Raw genomic sequence first — 21,418 nt, forward strand, 5'->3', positions numbered from 1 at the left:
TGTTCCTGCAGTTACAGCCTAATGTAGAGGCAGAGGAGGAGATGATATTTCATGCATCTACAGGAATACCGAAATTCGAAATAATTTCTTTTGCTACGGCATGCAAATCGAGGGATAGTTAAGAAACCAAATAGACCACTATGGAATTCTATTCAAATTTGCAGGGCTCTGTGCCATTCCCGACCTGTGTACAAAAACCATTTGGTTCTGTACAATGGCAGCGCATTTTAACAAGATACATTTTGTATTTACGTGTAGTGCGCCACAGAATGAGCAATAAGGAAAGTCACGGTTTAAAATGGTAAGTTTTGTAGAACCTAGGAACTGCCTTTTGTAAACCGGTAAACTGACTTCATTGGCAGATAGCTTTTTAAGGTGACTAAGAACTCTTGGCCGGGAATGCCCGTATGACAGGATATCTGTTATGGTGCACTAGTGTCTGATAATAAGTGGCTCAAATAAATAAGTTTGTATAATGACAATATGTACAACGATGCTTGCTAATTTAAAACGCTCATTGATTATGCGTGGTCTTACGTCTGCAAGCAACATTAGGGCTAGGGAGGCTGCAGTGCAGTGTGCCCGCTTAATTTCGAGAACCTGGTGTTGTTTAACGTGCACATATTTCATGGTAGACGAGCGTTTTTCTTGCGTTCCGCCCCCATGAAAACGCGGCAAACACGGCCGGGAACCGAAACTTACACCTTAGGTTCAGCAGTGGAACGCCATAGCCACCACGACGGGTACTTTCAAACGCCTCTGCTGTTTTTCCCTTGTGTTGCTCTCATTGCTTTTATACCTCATTTAACAATCTTCGACAGGTCATTCCTATGTTGCTAGCGTCAGCAACGGAGTTGATAACGCTAAAGAAAAAAAGAAATCACTGTAAGGAAAGCATGTTGCTAACAAAAGGGGCCCGTGCTCTTGGAATATTACGATGGCTCAGCAATAATCGGTCACGCAAGTGAAGAGACGCACTGCTAATGATGTACAGTATGTTTGTCATGCCAAGATTAGAACGTGCACGTGTTCTACAGGGTAGCCAGCTGGTCTTGGATGTAGCTACCTACCTGTCTTACCGTCTATTCCTGCTGGTTGTGTTATGTTCTCTGGAAGTACCGCTTATAAGATTTGTCCCCTTGTTCTATTAAAACAAGATGCGCTTCGCCTTTGCCAAGGCCTCCCCGAAGTCATCGCGACCACTGTGCTGTATCAGGAAGCGTCAGTGCATTCGCTAATCGATAGGCTTCTACTACTAACAGCCTAAACCTTTCTGCCACCGCATGAACCCAACTTTGGAAGACATCAGGCAGTGTTTATTCGTCAGCCCACTTTGTTTTTCAGTGTCCACTGGCCCCGTTTTTCTACGCCACCGGTGATTTTTGCGCAGGCACTACTGGAGCCCTTAAATGCTAAACTGTGTAAAATAACTCCAGCTTACTCTACGACTGTCTCTCTAGAAACTATTGTATTGCGATAGCCATTTTTAAGCGGAGTGTAGGCGCATTTTTTGCGTGGTCGTGATGTTCTGCATAAAATTCGAAGGCGATAGCACGAGCGCCATGTGTGCAAGTGAAAGTGTGCGAGGGGAGCCGGCGAACGCGGCTTAATCTCGCCCGTGCGCAAGGGAGGAGAGCGAGGAGGAAGCGTGCCGTCGCCTGCCGCGCGTGAGACACCCCACGTTGCAAGGCTCTGGGAGGAGGGCATGCGCATGGGTTGGGGGCGCGTCCGACTCCAGCTGCAACTGCATACGTGGTCGGTTTTGGGCAGAGTATAGTTGCTTCCATGCCTCCTAGCCTTGTGCGTGCTGAGCGGTCTCGGTGCTTGCTTTTTCTTGAAGTGATAGACAGCGCGAAGATCACTTCCTTCGCTGCTGCCGCGCTTGCTCACGCCAGCATTACGACAGCGAGTGTCCACGGTCCCCTAGTGCAATGTGTTCATGCTGGCTGTGCGCGCTGACACCACGTTTGTTAATTTAGTTACCAATTGGATGTTTACAAGTTGATAGAGCCGATGAAAGTGCCATCCTTCCTTTGTGGGGTTGTCGGCTAATTTGCTGTCGCAATCGATGCTTCATCATTCTTGCGAAACTATGACTTTTTTACATAACGTCTACCCAAATAGTCAATGACATTTTAGTTGAAATCAAGAAAAAGAAATGGGCATGGGCAGGACATGTAATGAGGAGAGAAGGTAACTGATGGTCATTAAGGGTTACGGATGGGATTCCAAGGGAATGGAAGCATAGCAGGGGGCGCCAGAAAGTTTGGTGGGCGGATTAGGTTAGGAAGTTTGCAGGGACAACATGGCCACAATTAGTACATGACAGGGGTAGTTGGAGAAGTATGGGAGAGGCCTTTGCCCTGCAGTGGGCGTAACCAGGCTGGTGATGGTGATGATGACCCAAATAGTGCCAAATTTTTATCTTAACCATTGCTCAGTGACTCGCTAGATGGTCACTAAATGTGTAATCAGACCAACGTTATAATACCTATACATGCCTCACATAGCAATGAAAAGGCACAAATACGAATTTTTTCCCATTCGCTAGGTTGATCATATTCTATTAGGCTTCCTGATTTTACTTATGTCTATCTAGCTGAATTCATAGCTCTAGTATTAGCACTGCGCAAATTGAACTCTCCTTTATCAGTCGCTATTTATCACGGACTCATTCCCCTTTTTTCATCACATGCAACGCGGCGAAAGACTTTACTCGTAACACCAATCGGCTGCTTTACTAAAAGAGCTAATTATAATAATTGTTTATCTATTTTTCAGTACCCTTTAGAACAATGACTGATCCAATTTGAACACACAGCAAAATATATCTTGCCCTACATATTTTTTCTAAGCTTCTATCATCCATTTTCTCAATACCGCCCAATTCTTGGCCGATCCCTTACGGTCGATATGTGCCACTTGTGCAGACAAAAAAGTACAACGAAAAAAAACAACCAGGTGCAATAGCTGTGAATGAAGTCAGAAGCTAAAGCGCTGCATGTGGATAGACACGCGGACATATTCACCCGTTTCAATCTTCGTTTATCTGGAGCCACTTATTTCTTTTTGGCATGGTACATCATCTCGCAGCAAAAAAAAAAAAATGTGGGCATATCACGCGTATCTCGCTTTTGCTACATGAAAAGCTGAAGAGCGGTTTTTAATGCGTAAGCATTCTTTGGCTAGTACCCCAAGAAGATTTGTCCGTTCCGTGATGAGTGATATCTGCAAAATAAAAGCAGAGTTGCTCTAGTTTACACATGTAATTGTTATACTAGTGTAATCGGAAATAAATGGCAGAGGTAGAAATAAAAACACTTCGTACCGAGACTCCTATCATGCACCACAGCATGACACGCAGTTGTCAATGTGAGCTGCATTGATTGATAGGCTCAGTAAAAAAAAAATACAGAAGTTGGTAACGTTGCTTTCACCGCATCAACGTCTTAACAAAACAAAAAGTCAACACATGTAATGCTTATAATAGTGCCGTAGTAGATGACTGATAGCAGTAGAAAAAGAAACAGAAAAAGAGGTTGCGTCGCCGTCCCCATGTCAAAGTCGTAACTAGAACAGACAGACAGACAGACAAACAGACAGACAGACGGACAGACGGACAGGCGGACGGACGGACGGACGGACGGACGGACGGACGGACGGACGGACAGACAGACAGACAGACAGACAGACAGACAGACAGACAGACAGACAGACAGACAGACAGACAGACAGACAGACAGACGGGCGGACGGACGGACGGACGGACAGACAGACGGACAGGCAGACAGACAGACAGACAGACAGACAGACAGACAGACAGACAGACAGACAGACAGACAGACAGACAGACGGACGGACAGACAGACAGACAGACAGACAGACAGACAGACAGACAGACAGACAGACAGACAGACAGACAGACGGACGGACGGACGGACGGACGGACGGACGGACGGACGGACGGACGGACGGACGGACGGACGGACGGACGGACGGACAGACGGACAGACAGACAGACAGACAGACAGACAGACAGACAGACAGACAGACAGACAGAGACAGACAGACAGACAGACAGACAGACAGACAGACAGACAGACAGACAGACAGACAGACGGACGGACGGACGGACGGACGGACGGACGGACGGACGGACGGACGGAGAACTTTAATTAGAAGGTCCTGAGAAGTTTTGCCCTAGGGCAGAAAAGAAAAGTTGACTAATGTAATTATTGTAATAGGGTACTGGTAGGCGATTGGTAGCGTTAGAAAAAAAGAAAAAAATTGCTACGTCGCCGGCACCACGTGATATAGGTCGTAGGAAAAAAGGAAAACAAAGAAGTTAGCACATGTTATGGTTGTAATAGGGTAATAGTAGACGATTGCAGCATTAGCAAAAAAGAAAACAAAGACCTGTTACGTCGCCGTGGCCGCGTGAAGGTCGTAAAAAGAAAGGAAAACAAAGCAGTTAGCACATGTATGGCTATAATATAGGGTAATAGTAGACCATTGGTAGCATTAGCAAAAAAGAAAACAAAGACCTGTTACGTCGCCATCGCCGAATGAAGGTTGTAAAAAGAAAGGAAACGAACAAGTTAACACACGTAATGGTTGTAATGGGGTAATAGTAGATTATTGGTAGTCTTAGAAAAAAGGAAACGAGAAAGCTGCGGCGTCGCCGTCACTGCGTGAAGGTCGCAAGAAGAAAGAAAAACAAAGAAGTTAGCACACCTAATGGTTCATCATCATCATCATTAGCCTGGTTACGCCCACTACAGGACAAAGGCCTCTCCCATACTTCTCCAAGTACCCCGGTCATGTAATAATTGTGGCCATGTTGACCCTCCAAACTTCCTAATCTCATCTGCCAACATAACTTTCTGTCGCCCCCTGCTACGCTTCCCTTCCCTCGGAATCCAGGCCGTAACCCTTAGTGACCATTGGTTATCTTCCCTCCTCATTACATGGCCTGTCCATGCCCATTTATTTTTCTTGATTTCAACTAAGATGTCATTAACGCGCGTTTGTTCCCTCACCTAATCTGCTCTTTTCTTATCCCTTAACGTTACACCTGTCATTCTTCTTTCCATAGCTCGTTGCGTCGTCCTCAATTTAAGTGGAACCCTTTTCGTAAGCCTCCAGGTTTCTGCCCCCAGGTGAGTACTGGTAAGACATAGCTATTGTACACTTTAATCTTGATGGATAATGGCAACCTGCTGTTCATGATCGGCGAATGCCTGCCAAACACACCGCAGCCCATTCTTATTCTTCTGATTATTTCACTCTCATGATCCGGATCAGCAGTCACTACCTGTGCTAAGTAGATGTATTCCCTCACCACTTCCAGCGCCTCGCTACCTATCGTAAACTGCTGTTCCCTTCCGAGAATGTTAAACATTACTTTAGTTTTCTGCAGATTGATTTTTTGACCCACCCGTCTGCTCTGTGAAGTGAGCATGCATTGCAGTTGGTCCCCTGAGTTACTAAGCAAGGCAATATCATCAACGAAGCGCACGTTACTAAGGTATTCTCCATTTACTCTTATCCCCAATACTTCTCAATCCAGGTCTCTGAATACCTCCTGTAAACACGTTGTGAATAGCATTGGAGAGATCGTATCTCCCTGCCTGATGCCTTTCTTATTGGGATTTTGTTGCTTTCTTTATGGAGGATTACAGTGGCTGTGGAGCCACTATAGTATTTCAGTATTTTTACATACGGCTCGTCGTAATGGTTGTAATAGGGTAATAGTAGGCCGTTGGTAGCATTAGCAAAAAAGAAAGAAAGAAAAACGTGTTACGTCGCCATCGCCGCGTCATGGTGGTAAGCAAAAAAACGAAAACAAACAAGTTAACATATGCAATGGATATAATAGGGTAATCATAGATCATTGGTAGCGTTAGAAAGAAAAAAGAAAAGAACGGTTCCGTCGTGGTCACCGCCTGAAGGTCGTAAGACAACAGGAAAATATGGAAGTTAACACATGTGATCGTTATATTAGGGTAATAGTTGACGATTGGTGGCGTTGGAAAAGACCAAAACAAAAATAAATGTCTTACGTCGCCATCACCGCGTGAAGGTCGTAAGGAAAAAGGTAAAAAAAGGAAGTTAATCCATGCAACGGTTAGGAGAATAGGAGATGAATATCAGGAAAAAAATAGAAAAAGAAAACTGGTTACGTCACCATCCCCGCGTCAAAGTCGCAACAAAATCAGAAATACAAACTTTTACGTATGTAAACCATAACATATTGTAATAGCAGATAATTCGTAGTGTTTGAAAAAAAGAAATTAAAGCTAGTGACATAGCTTTCGCCGTCTCAAGGTCGTAACATAAATGAAAATAAACAAACGCTGTGCTCTGTAAAAAACAAAACGATTGCCACAGCGCTTGAGCTCATTCGATAAGATATCTCTGGAAAATAAATGCATAATTGGTCAACACATGTGATCGTTATAATAGTGTAATACTAGGTGAGTGGTAGTGATGGGTTGAATTGTATACGCTGGCTAAATAACTAAGTAATAGGGAAGTAGCAGCCGAGTCAAACAATGCTTGCGCGTTAGTACACAATTGTCAGTATTTCTGCAGCAGTTTTTTATCGCGATGTATGCTTGTTTATTTTTTTAAGCAGCACAGTTGCTCCTGTCACAGGCAGCGTAGTTGAAGTTGGCTTATCATTTCAAAGCATTTTTATTTAAGTGAAAACCCAGCTATCTTCAACTTTTTTATATAAAGTAGAAAACCTTCAGTCTTCGGATATAAGTATATGCCTACAGAAAGTTTTGAAAGTAAGAAGTTTACCGATTTAATGTTAGGCTTTTATTTTTCATGCAAATTATGTTCGTCTGGGGAGATAATTTATGCGTACTTCCGGGATTCAAAAAATATCAAAGTATTTTTAGGCTTGTGCATTCAAAAAACACATTTTATGTTTACGCTGACAGCAATGTGTTGTTAGCTTTGCAGTTATATATATTTAAGTTTCTCCAGGGCGCATGATTAGGGTACAGCCATAGAGCAATAGCGGTGGGTATTTTTTTTTTGAAATGTTATAAAAAGATTGTTGATATCTTTTCGTTGCGAAATTCTGTCTACGCATCTAAGGCATATCATATCGAAGTTACCTCCCACGTTGGGAAGACTCCCTTATGCAGTAATTTATTACTGTAGACTGAACTGGCTGACGCCATGCGTGCTCCTGCACATGGTGGCCGAGCTTTCGAAATAATCCGCCGACTCGGGCATTTGTGTCCCCAAGGTTCATTTGTGCAAGCTATGAGTTTCAATAATGGCGCAAGGAAGCTTAAAACTTAGAGGTCTTTTCAATTACCACGCTGATAAAAAGTCGTACAGGCAGGTACTTGGACATTTTCCTACTTAATTCATCAAACAGAAATTATAGGTGTTTTGCATAATTTCTTGGTATCAAAATAACCACAAGGTAAGCTCAGCACGACCACAGAAAGAAGAGGTGCTTTTAAACATTTATTTATTTATTTATTTATTTATTTATTTATTTATTTATTTATTTATTTATTTATGTTAAGTAACCTGAAGGCCAGATGATGTTACAGAGAGGAGTGGGAGAGAAAAAATACTAATAATTTGTTCGAGAAAAAGCATTGTAGACCAAAGATTCGAATTTGTCAGTGCCCGTGAGGTGAGCGACAGAGGCATCAAGATGGTTCCATTCGGCGCTTGTCATTGCGCTGAAAGAATGGCTAAACAAATTTGTACCGGAGGCAGGAGCTTCTTTCTACTTGTGGTCTGACCTGGATGAAGTGCAGTTAGGTGGAGCAAAACCAACTTCTTTCACAAGAGGGCTATATTGGTAAAATTTAAGGAACAGGCCAAGACAGGAACACTTACACGCACTGGAAGATCTGGAAGGTTTAAGCCCATCGTCATCGATGTGAATAATTATAAAGAATGAAATGAGTGGCTGTGCTCGAAATACCTTCAAGCGTGTTAATAACAGTGAGCTGAGTAGTGTCACAAATCGCAATGGCGTATTCCAGCTTCACTCAAACAAGTGCTCTGCAAAGAGAGAGTTTAAGAGAAGATGATGCAGAGTAAGAACTCAGACGCAGATAGCCTGGCGTGCGCTTAACGTTGTTAGAAATCTAGGCTTTGTGGAGGCGCCTTGATAGATAGTTAGCGATATGAACTCCAAGGTACTTGTAGCATATGACGGGTGACGCACAAAGTTCGTCCAACTAAAACGTATTCAAAAAATTAAACATGTGACTGACTGCAAGAAAAATTTGCATAAGGGTCTGGAAAAGCTGCTCTTAGGATTACATTTATATTGAAATATATTTGCTGTGAACAAATCCACCCTATCTATACATGCATGGAAAGTCTGAGTAAATATTTCGAATCCCCTCAAGATCCTTTAGAATGCTATCCAGAAAGCAAGTGGCGTACATTAAATGAAGATAAAGTCGCAGTACACATATCTAAACAAGTTTCGTTCTTTCATATCTCAGAAACTATGTTTTTAAAATATATGAAAATAGTCATCTTTTTCATATTCTTCCTCAATATATTAATTTATTCGGGGACTCCACCCATACCTTACATCAAGGAAGACCTTTGTCACCGATGGCTTCTTTTCCATTGCTTTATGGCCGGCGAGTGCAAGTGGTTCAGAAAAAAGCATGCAAACAAAAATAAAGTGGGCATCTTCACTGTGAGACAATGCTGGTGTCGCGGTGAGTTCATATCTGAAGGAATTGAAACTCGGACGCTTTCATTATTTTTCCTGAGGTTGTGTGGAAGTACGCTTCCGAAACTCATCATGTACAGTATCAAGATGGCCCCTCAATCACAGTATACCAAATGGCTCACGAAATTCCTGCGAAATTCCTTAAACATAGGGAAGATAAGATAAATAGAGTCCTCAAGATGTTGTTTTACCACAGAGTCATAGATTTGAAAATTAAACCACGTAATAAATACCAAGTAGATAAACAAGTTAGATAAAGAAACTTGTAAAGCAAGGGATCCAGCCATTGATCTCAGTGGAATAATTGAAGCGTGCCCTCCTCGAAATTCATAACTGCTTCCAAAGTTACAAAAAAATTCACGCTGCTAATTATTCCAGCGCAATTAATTGTAAGTAATTTCACACACATAAATGAGACTGAACAGCCGAAGAGCGCAACTGTAAGGCTGATAGTGAACGCCTATGAATAGCGTGACAGCTTGTGCTCCACGGGTGGGCAAACATCAAGCGAGTATCATTACGAAGCCGCGATTTCGATTGCTCCAGGAAGGTGGGGTTTCTTACGGGTCTCACTTGGTCGATACTTTCGCACTCCACGGGGTTGTGCTCAGTCATCTCAGGATTTTCTCTGCAGCACATACATGCCTCATCCTGTTGCGAATATTCTATGCTGTCTGTTTTTAGTGTTCAGGAAAGCAATTGGTGTCTTAAATCACGAGTCACTGCCCTTTTTCTTACGGTACACATTTTTCTTTCTAATAAATTTTTATTTGCCTTGGAAATTTGCATACTTTTCATTGTTTCCATCCTTTGCATCCAATTTACTGGCCTTGACTCATGCGGATTTGTTTTGTTGATTCCTGGTTGTCTATTTACACTTTCCACTGCCCTGTATTTGGTTGCCAAATTTCTTGACCTCTTTCTCCGCTTCTGAGCCAAAATACCCGTGTACTGTAGCCACCCGTCTATGTTCAGCCATGTCCTTCGCTCCGCACACGGTGGGCCATCTAGCGGTGCCACCGCAATGTCCGGAAGTGGTTGGTGTCTGAATATTTTTGAAGCGGGTTGGATGTTTCCAACACTCCAAAAAATTTTAAGAAATTTTTTTTCTTATCGAAGCGGCAGCGCGTAGACATTGCCATAAGTTGCTAACCTCCCTGTCTTTACGTCTATTCCTGCCATATGAGGGTCAATAAGTCGACCATGGTGACGGGATTTAGGTATAGAGCGCAATGCAATAACGTCCGTGTACCTTCCATGGATTGCTAATCTTAAAGCACATCAAGCAATAAACATTAATGCGCAGCCCCTCTCTACGACCTGCCTCATATCAGATCGTGGTTTTCACGCGTAAAACCCAAACATTTTAAGTAGTCCACAAGTTTGTGATATGGGGTTGTTGGTTGGTCACCTTGAAATGCCATGAAGGGTAGCGCAGCAAGAATAAGGACTCAACAAGTAACAAAAAAGTTACGTCATGATTCATCTCCAGATGACTGTCTACGGTAATGCGATTAGCACTCGACCAATGTAGGGACACGCCGTATTCACGAAGTCAAGTTTGCCTAACATGTGTAGGGGTCGTTGTAATACTTCTTTTGCGGGAGCTATATGCAACGTACTCCGATATTCATTCACTTTGCCAATGAGACTCGATTGCCAAGGTCGTCCATGAGCATGGTGGTCTGATGGTAACTGACGTCAATGCAGTGACGACAATGAAATGTTGAAGGAGGAATGACGCCGTCGAGAATCACAAAACGTTATAAAATGGACAAGATGTCGACAGTGGGATGTTGGTTCTTAAATAAAGGCAATTGTATATCAACGACAGCGCGACGATGGCAATATGAGGACCATGACATTTCGATGAGTGTATGAGGACGATTCTGTGAGGAGGATAGCATTAAGACAACCGGTTAACGAAGGTGAAATGAAACCGATGGCACGACCACGACGGCACGATGACACCGGGGTAACAGCGGATTCATTACAGCGACTGCATGATGAAAATGACATAACGATGCCGGTGAAATTGCGATTCAATGACGACAGCGTGATTATTATAAAGTAATGATTAACGAAGAATGACGCCAATGCATCGGCGAAGGCAGTATAATAACGAAGTCTTGACGACAATACGAAAACCTTATTGAATTGTTGAAAATGGTAAAATGACAAAGCGTCGGCGACAGCACGACGACAATGGAATGGAACGATTGTATTATGAAGCCTGTACTACGTCGACGGCGCGAGAACGACATGTCGAGAGTGGGATGGTGGCGCCTAAGTAATGGCAATGGCACAACTACGACGGCATGAGGACGGCGTTCTGGCTAAGGATGCATGATAGAGACAGTCTGACAATGACGGCATAGCGATAATTTCATGACGAGGGTATGATTACTATATAATGAAGAAGAAAATTGATGTTAAAGGAACAACAAGGACGGTTGACGCGGATGGCATGCCGACAAGGAGGTACGAACACTGCGTGATGTCGATAGTATAAAGTGGCGGCATTAGAACAATCGGGCGGCAAAGATAGAATGATGACAATGGAACAATCACGACAAATACATCACGACGGTCGCGTGAGAATGAATGCATGCCAACTACTAACAGTAATAGTATGGCAATGGCGGCGTGACGAGATTCGAGTGAAAAAAGTCGGAGGATGATGATGCAACGATAACCACGGCATCACGATCGCATACCAAGTGGCCCAATCTTTTTGATAACTCAGGCCACTGGTTCAGCGTAGAAGGTGCGACGACGATGGAATGAACAGAGTCCGATAACGAAGCTGGAATGATGGCGATGGGACGAGAACGAAGGTATCACGACCGAGATAACTACTCAGTGGTCCAAGCGGCTATGCAACTTTGGCCTAGAGATTGGCGCAACCGGCTGTAAATAATGTAAAAAGAGACAGACAGACAAACAGTTCATCATCATCATCATCATCATAAGCCGACTTTATTTAGCGCACTCCAATTAACCCTGCCTTGCACTAGCTTATTGCAACTTCCGCCTGAAAATTTGCGAATTCTCCCCGAGCGACAGCAGACCTGCACGACGGCATCGCAAAAACACAAAACGACATCCTGGGCCACCACCGACTGGGTAGGATGACCCACCAACCTCCGCATCCCAAGCCGACTATGCAAGAGATGGTGATCTTCCGCAAACTAGAGACCGGCACATTCCCACACGGCACTCTGCTGCACGCCATATATCCTGCGAGATATACTTAGAAGTACGCATTCTGCTCTGCTCTGAATACCTTCTCCCACATGGAATGGGAGTGTGGGCACAACCCATCGATACCACACACAATCGGACCAGCCCTCCAGCAGTGGGAGGACCAGCTGACAAGACCGAGCCCTGAAGACCAGCATTGTCTGGTGAGCTGGGCCAAGCTATCGACTCAAGCCCACGGCATCCTGGACTAGGGACGCCGCCCACCTCGGACGACTCCGTCGTCCGCTTATCTTTACAGATAAAGTTTATTTCTCCTCCTCTCCGCCCCACATAATTTTTAACTGTCCTTGAATGCACTTACCTTCCCTTGGCATCTATTCTTTCAGAGGGTAAAAGGCGAAGAGAGATCTAGAAACAGATCAATTCTACAATCATTTCTATTGAAGGACCCACTTCACGTGAAAACGTAGAGGCGTCATATCTGTCAACATAGAGACCTGGACAATTTTAAGCATCATATTTGGCGGACTGAAGCTCGCACCATCGTAGAAGTTTTGAAGAAAAAATGGTAGATAAGCCACACTGGTATAAAACAGCAAGTACGTTTACTGGAATTCGCAGGCGCAAGATGCAATCAGCGAGTGTAAAACACGGGCAGTTCGCAGGGAGATCGCAGGGAGAGGCCTTCGTGCTGCAGCGGACATAAAAATGGTCTGGTGATGATGATGGTGATGATGATGATGATGATGACAGTTTTTACCCGGTCACCATAAGGAAACGATGTACACGTGTCCACTAATTGAGAAACGCCCAGCTTGCTCACTTCAGATCACTAAACTTTCGCAGACAACATGTTTCTTAGTGCCAATTCCAGCAGAAAACAGTTTACAACCAATGGTCTACTTGGACGCAGTAAATCGCAATAAATTGCATTTCACTGGAAGTCATTGAGGACCTTGTCCTCCGAAGCACTGTACAACACTTAAGCTACGTCAAGCGGCAGCATTACTGTGTAACCGTCGTGTGCGTCTCAATAACATTTAATCGACGTCCTAAGCCCATCTCTGTCATTGCCTCTGCGGCGCGGCGTGCTCCGGATGAGCATGCGAATGATCAGACCACACCTGAGCCTGCATGAAAGCACGATTACAAAAAACAAACAAAATGACGCTCTTGCTAGAAGCACTGCAACTTCTCGCGTGGACAGGAGATCATGATTGTAACAAAGCGGTACTCATTCTAACGCGTATATCTCAAGTGCCACATCGTAACAGTAAAAATTGGAGCACCCTTTATTTACCTAAGCGTCATTTCTGTAGTTTTAGATTTTTGTTAGAAAATACTCAACTTTCAACAGACTATAGCGTGGCCTCCAATCCCGGAAGCAGCTATATCCCCAAGTTCACTCTGGCGGCCTTCACAGCTGCTACCCTACAGCTGCCACGGCGGCGCCTACACATGGCGAGCCCCAGGAGCTACGTTCTGTATGCCAGCGCTCACTCCACTATTGTCGAAAAATTATATTTCTTTCAGAATGCTGGGGCGCACGGCTTCTGGTTATCGCAGAAAAAAAAACGGAACACATATCCGTCGTTACAGTCTGCATTGATTTTTGAATGTTGAAGTGGATGAGACGCACCTACGAAAATTTTATAGACTGCGACTTATAAACTAGAAAATGCGGTAAGTCATTGCACATAAAGATGTAATATAATTCCTCAATATGCCTGGGAAGGCTTTTAGCCATCTGTCAGCCTGAAAATAAAACAAATTCCTGACGTTAACTGAAAATTTTACAGGAAAATGTGATGAATATGTAAGGCTGAGCTGAGATAACAAATAAAAGGCTGCTTGCTTCTTCCAACTGCCCTACCCAGAATTTTAACTATGAACTTCAATTTATACTTCACTTACACCCTACTATTCAAGCTGGTGGTTCAGTTGTTGAGGGTGAGGTCGTTGACTTTAAATTTATTTTTCTGTACTAGCTGCGAGAGAATCTGAATGGCGTCTATTGGTAGAATTTGCTCTGTGAACAAGTCAGCACGTTTCAGAATTGACAAGGCAGTACACGTTTACAAAGGAGGCGCCAAATGGAACTTGGCTACCAGCACGTGCTCAAGGCAGCACACGATACTCAGCATGTGATAGATTACATGCAGTTTAGAATTTCACCATGGGGATACGGTGGCTCTGGAAGTCTATGACCTTTAAATACCTTAACTTTGCAAGCCAGTCGAAAGCCAAATATAGCTCGAAACGACAAACAAATAAGCGTGGCTCATAGCTTGTAAAATGATCTAAAACGGTTTAAAACGGTCAAAAAGAGGCGTTTCGGTAATGCGTAGCTGCAAAATATGAGCGTTTTTCAAATCGAGTAATGAAAATGGAAACGTTATTCCACGGTGCCGTCTCTGTGCGCATGTGCTTCGTGGCCATGCATGTGCCTCGGCGGCCTTCACAGCTGCAGTGTCCTAGATATGCCGCACGCCGGCTGCGACAGGTTTTGACTATGCCTACACAACATAACCGTTCGTGTGGGCACTACCCTGAGGTATGTACCATAAGTTTTTTTCTTCAATAGCGTTGATGGCACACTTTATTGAGGACGTGTTGACTTTAAGGAAAATTTTCGTAATGACGGCCATATATTTATCTTGATATTTCTCATTCTACAATTTCTGGCGTCATAAGTAACAGGGAAAACAGCAAATAGACATTCTACGCTATAAGTTTCCAAAAACTATACGCGTGTGTGATATGCTGCTATGCTTAGGCCTCATGCGTAATAATGACCACACTCCTACGCCTGCAAAAAGCTTAAACGCACTTAGTCTTCATTTTAGGCCCCGCGATGGCAGTTCACTACGCTGTTTACTTCTACTTGTTTGCTGAATCCCTGCTGAGAACAGTAAGAAAGATACGGATGAACCATATTAAAATACAAACATTGATGAGGAACAAAGGGAACATTGTTAGAGTTCGAATAGCTGTGCGTTCGCTTTCGTTGACCTGCTCGAAATAGCGACTTTTTACAGCCGCTCCACAGTCGTTTGATTTCATTACTCTATCTATATCCGCAAAAATCAAATGCTCAATGAAATGTGCCATGCTCCGGAAGCCTAACGCGACCGAGCAATGTTGACGACGTTTTGCATCCTACTTTTCCACGGGGCCAAGGACATCGCGGGGCAGAGGACCCTTTCTGTGAGTTCTCCAACCTAAGTGATCTCTCTTCGAGCAAGGAATTGTCGCATCATTGAGCAATATTTCTTGAGCTGATCCTCAACCTAAAGTTTCATCAATTTCTAAATTACTGCCGCTCTCTCCAGCATAATCTCGCGAGGCCAACGGAAGCAATTTCATTCCCGTCGTCATGAATATCCGGCGCAACTTGTGTGACCGAAATGAGGCTCGCGTCGAACATCAACTAAAACGGCTGAACAATGTTAATACTCGCCAGCCTGCCAAAAATATCTTAGCTGAGGCATTCTGTACGTGATCAGCATGTTTCACATGTTAACGGTGTCTGGACATGGCATTAACAGCTGAAGCTGGCGTCAGGAGGAGGAGGAGGAGGAAAAACATTTGTTTAGCTCTAGAAAATTCTATGAATTTCGCGGAGTCAGATGGTGTCTTCCATCTTCTTGGCAATGGCCATCTGCCCCTAGTCCAGCGCTCCGCTGGATGCCGCTGCCAGCTGGGCCCGTCGGATCAGCCCTAGTTGGACGCCCTGACGGTCGCTGGAGAGCATTCCTTCCCATTGCTCCGCACTCGGGTTTGGTATTATTGGTGCCGCATTTGTTTTCTGACAGGCCCACGTTATATGGTAGAGCGTGGGTGTGTCCTGGCACCATGGGCATTTGTCACTGTACTGTGTGGGTTGTATTTTGCTGAGGGTGTTTAAGTTCGGGTATGCACCCGTCTGTAGCAGCCTCCAAGCTACGGAGTCCTCCCTAGTGAGAGACCTATGCGGAGAGGGGTACCGCTTCCTGCTGCCCTTATAATGATTCAGGATAGCCGAGTATTCTCTGGGGACTGGCTCGGTTTCCTCGAGGTCATTGGCGGAGGGTGCTCGGTATGCAGTGTATCTTCGAGCTACCCTGTCGACCTCACGGTTGCCTTCCACGTCCGTGTGACCCGGCGTCCACATTATTGTGTGTCTAATTGGTTGTTCTTTTTCTGGGTTTGTTGTGTGGGGATCTTCTGAGCGGAGTATGCGGAGCGCTCTGTGACCTATTCTGCCGAACATGTAGTTTCGGCATGCTGTTTGGGAGTCGGTTAGTATTGTTAAGGACCGCCTAGTCCGATAGCCCTCCGCTGCCGCTAGAGCGACGGCCGCTTCTTCAGCCTCGACTACCGTGCAGTCCCGTAGAGATGCGCTGACGCTTTCTCGCATATCTGAGTTTATCACCACCGCTACTGCGTTGGGGTTGGTCTGTCTCGCCCTTCTGGTGTATGTGGCTCCGTCCACGTATACCGTTGTTGCCTGGGAAGCTAGGGACTTTTGGAAGTATTCGGCTCTCGCCTTCCTGCGTTCTTCGTGTAGGTTGGGGTCCATGTTCTTGGGAATGGGAGCCGCCTTGATTGTTTTTCGTATATTGTCCGGGATAGTCGCGGTTTTTTGGGTTTCTTGTATCTGTTCGCTGCATCCCAACTTCTGCAGAAGTTCCCTGCCAGGCGGAGTCTGTTGAAGTCTGCGCAGCTGAGCAACATGTTGTGCCTCTCTGAGTTCTTCGAATGTGTTATGAATTCCTAGTGCCAAGAGCTTCTCCGTGGATGTGCATTGTGGTAGGTGGAGCGCGGTTTTGTATGATTTGCGTATGATCGCGTCTATCTGCTGAACCTCGCTCTTGATTGGGTTGTAGTACGGGAGACTGTAGGTAACCCTGCTGATCACCAGACTCCTAACCAGCGTTAGCGTGTCTTCCTCTCGCATGCCTCAGCGTCTGTGGGAGACGCGCGTTATCATGCGAGCGACTTGAAGAGTTGATGTCTTGAGTAGAGCGAGAATGTCTGAGCAGCGTTGATTCGACTGTATCCACATTCCCAAAATTCTTATGAGCGTTTTCTCCGGTATTAGTTTTCCCTCGAGGTAGACGACAAGCTTGAGGTCGTCGCTCGTCGGGACCGTGCAATTCTGTTTCCCTCTCCAGACTCTGAGCAGCTCAGATTTCTCGGTGGAGCAGGCTAGCCCTCTTGCCCTCACGTAGTTCTCCACGCAGGTCGCAGCTTCTTGCAGTCTTTCTTCTTTTTCTTTAAGTGATCCCATGTTGGTCCAAATGGTTATGTCGTCGGCGTACATGGCATGGTGTATGCCCTCGATCTCTTTGAGTTGTTTCGCAAGGCCGATCATTGCTATGTTAAATAGCGTTGGTGAAATGACCGATCCCTGGGGGGTTCCTTTGTTGGGGGTATGGAACTTCTCCGAGCGGAGTTCTCCTAGCCCTATCGTGGCTTTTCTGTTGGACAGGAAAGCTTTGACGTAGCCGAAAACCCTCCTGCCGCAGTTTAGGTCGTCCAGGCCCGCTAGGATGGCTTCATGGCTCACGTTGTCAAATGCTCCTTTAATGTCCAATGCCATTATCATGTTCTCTCCGTTCCTGGAAACGTTGCTTAAGACTTCTTCCTTGATTTGTAACAGAACGTCTTGGGTCGACAGCTTCGCCCTGAATCCGAACATACTATGGGGGTATAATTCGTGATCCTCTATGTAATGTTGTAGCCTTATCGTGACCACTCTCTCGTACAACTTGCCAAGGCATGATGTAAGGGAGATGGGTCTTAGGTTTTCGATTTGTAGCTTTTTGCCCGGTTTTGGTATCATAACTACCTCTGCATGTTTCCAATCCTCGGGGATAGTCTGCGCTGCCCAGTGCTTAATGAGGAAGTCGGTTAGTTCTGCGACTAGCTCGTCACTGAGATTGCGGATGAGTACGTTGTTGATTTTGTCCGCACCTGTTGCCGTGTTTCTAGTTGTGCTTCTGATTGCTGCATAGACCTCTTCACGAGTGATGGGTCTGTCTAAGCTTGGATTTTCTCTTCCCCGGTAATCCCCTGTATATGCCGCCGGGTTCGTGTCCCCGAAGCATTTGACACGCACTTTGTCCAAGAGTTCCTCGTCGGTTCCCTCGAATTGGTGGATTAGCCGGTATATTGATTTGTTATTCTCTGGCTTGGTTTTAGTCGGATAGATGAGCGCTTTCAGGATATGCCACGTCCTAGCTGTGCTCAGGGTTCCGTTCAGGTAGTCGCTGAAGTGTTGCCAGTTCGTTCTCGCCAACTGTGCTGCGTACTCCTCAGTGGTTCAGTACCTCAGTACCTCAGTACCTCAGTGGTTCGTACCAAGGTGCGAACTCTGATGAATATCAAACTGCAACAAGCATATCACGACATTTATAAATGGCCGGATCTGTGTTCTTCATCAGTAGCCATTTTTTATGTGTATGGTGTCTTTATATATATATTTTTTTGTTCATTTGAGAGATCGGCAAAGGCTTGAACAAACAGCTCCGGTGTGCAACTCAATGCCCTAAGTCATCTTGACGCAGGATTCTGTCGCAGCAATGTGGTCCGTGCGGATGCACACCTGAATTGCACTGAAGCATCCTCTTAAGACAACTTCGAGCTATGCGCAGGTACTTTAATAAATCCGCTGTGGTTGCTTAGTAGCTATGTTGCAGGTCTGCTAAGCATGATGTCGTGGTATCGTATCCCGGCCATGGCGGCCGCATTTCGATGGGGCGAAAAGACCCGTGTACTTAGATTTAGGTGCACGTTAAAGAACCCGAATTGGTTGAAATTTCCCGAGTCCCCCACTACGATGTGCCTCATAATCAGAAAGTGGTTTTGGCATGTAAAACCCCAAAGTTATTTTCACTTTAATGAAAATTATTTCAGAAAGCTCGTGTTGCACGTTGCCTTTTACCCGTGGTGGTATTCTTCAGAAGCTAAGTGGTTCTATTTGTGTGCACGGCGTCGCCGTTTAAAGTACCATCTTATCCTCCTGAGACCCGGGATGCATTTGGGTGCACAGATTTTTTCCATACTTCCAGAATAAGTCAGTAGGTGTATGAAGATGAAAAGTGTTAAATATTTTTTTAACATCCCTGATAGTTTCAGCTCAGCGCGATGTCCAATATATTGGACACTGGGATGCTACCCGGTCTTTTTCACCCAGTACGCACGTAATGTCATACCGCAGATATTTCGCTCAAACTCGTGTGCAAAAATATTTTAATAACTCGAAAGGCAAAGTAGTGAATAAAGTACAAAAAGAGCATTCCTCTGCTCAACAAAAATTTTGCTCTTGTGTTCACTTCCTCTGGGCAATTTCAAAACACGTTCTTTTTCCTGGGTGATGCCGAAGAAGAGGCGACATTTGGTGAAAAAGATTTGTTTCCATGTCGCAGCCATGTAGTCTGCAACGGGCAGCGTTTGCAGTGTCAGCCAGCATTGAGCAGTGGGTAGTGCTCTTTTTTGGGGGTTCTCGAGGAGACAGTCGAGCCTGCCTTGATGGCGGATGCAACTCGGCTTTGTTCTCACTCTTCGTTTCATCCTGCTTCTTCCCTTGAGCCACGAGAGTCTCAGCAACAGATTGGCGGAACTGCATAGATTTGAGTATTTCTTTCCGCTGTTTCTTTAGGGAGCGTATGTCCCGCGTGTACTGCACCCAGGAGTTGCTGTGGGCAATGTAGAAGAGGTGAAAGATGGCTCTGACTGTCCACTTGTTGACGCGTGCTTTTACCCTGAAGTAACTTATCATTTGGTCTGCCTTGTCAACACCCCCCATGTTGACGTTGTACATGCGCACAATATCTGATCGAGGGACATCGATATGTTCTGTTCCTTACGAGACCACCTGCGACAGGTGTCTTGCGGGTCCTAGCCATGGATTGAAAAAAGAAAAGTTATCCGCTTAATTCATCAGACACGCGAGGCCGGTCCCCTAAAGAAAAAAAAAGAGACGCGATTTCGTCCACAAGCCGCTAAATGCCAACAGTACTCGCCTGTTGTTCATAACAAGGCCATCTCAAAAGCGCGGTCTAAACAAACCGGGTTGAGTCCTAGCGTCCAACATAATGGACACGCGAAATCAAAGGAAGCGTGAAAAAAAGTAAGCGCGCCAAGAATTTAAATTTCGTATTCTGCGCTTATGCTATTCTATTAACTTTATTATAAAATCAAAGATATGCCCTGCAAGCAGGTAGAAATACGAGAAACAGTGCTTACTTCTCCGGCAGCTGCCGTAAAACGCCGCGCGGCTGAATGCCGCCATTGTGGAACTGTTTCGGCAGGAATTTGAAGGATGTATTTTTATCAATGCTGCATAGATGGCGCAAGCAGGTGTCCAATAAGTTGGACAGTGCGGTTTTATGAGGATGAAAGCCTCTTGACAGAAGTGCTGTCTTATTTCTTAATGTCCAATATATTGGACAAATCCCCATAGCGGGGACTCAGCGTTAACGTTTAAAACAGGGCGCAAGAAAAATTCTCCTGTAATACTACAAGAGCGTTTTTTTAACTTGCTTTATTTTAAGAAAAGATATGTGTTTGTAGCCGTGATCAGACTTTGTCTTACTCTTCCATATAAGCAGAAAATAATGATGCACGAATGTATTTTTCTGTAGGAAATCAGCTTTTTTAGAAATACCGGTAATATTTGACGCAACGTGCAAATTATACGTAAAACTCGGGTGATCTTCCCGTGTAGTTAGTCAATCTCGACAAGTCAGTTTAGGTTTTCTTGGTAGAAAACGTCAAGGAACATGTGCGACGTAACGTAGTGAATAAGTTGTCCTTCCAAACTAATGGCGTTTTCACTGTCAACTATCCCATTCCTCGTTCGAAATGCAATACACTTTGTTTTCGCAGAGTTTGAATTTAACATATACGCCTTGGTCATGTAGACAACTTTTGTAACCGAAAAATCGTCTGCGATTAAAAGAAATCAAAGTATAGCACACAGGAAAACACGCTGGTTTTGTCGCCATACAAAATATTGCGGCGATTAGACAGTCTGTTCGTAATACACAGTTTAATTGCAGATGGCCAATGAAGGACATTTGTCTAACGTCACTTGTAATTCGATCCATGTTAGATATTGCATTGCCGATGCTGGTGCACTACACATGGCTTTACCAGTACCATTTCGACATGCCTACAATTCTTCCTGTAACCCCGTATATAGTATAGGCTGAGCAATAATACATGACCCTGCACAGAATTAAAAGCTTGTGCGAAATTATGAATTAGTCCTATTATGAGTATTTGAATATTACGACTTTTAGGTTGGCTATCATTTGATCTTCCATGTCGAGCAAGGAGATTTATGCAGGTTCTTTTTGCCTTTAGATAGCGTATCTTTTGAAGATGTCATTTTGCTGAAACAAATACATTTGCTTAAATTTGTTCCTCACACGAAATCACTCATTGTGTAAAGTGACCTCATAAGTGTGCACGTTATAAAACCTTGCGTGA

The sequence above is a fragment of the Dermacentor albipictus genome, chromosome 2 (genome assembly GCF_038994185.2).
Source record: "Dermacentor albipictus isolate Rhodes 1998 colony chromosome 2, USDA_Dalb.pri_finalv2, whole genome shotgun sequence".
NCBI classification, from domain to species: Eukaryota; Metazoa; Arthropoda; class Arachnida; order Ixodida; family Ixodidae; genus Dermacentor; species Dermacentor albipictus.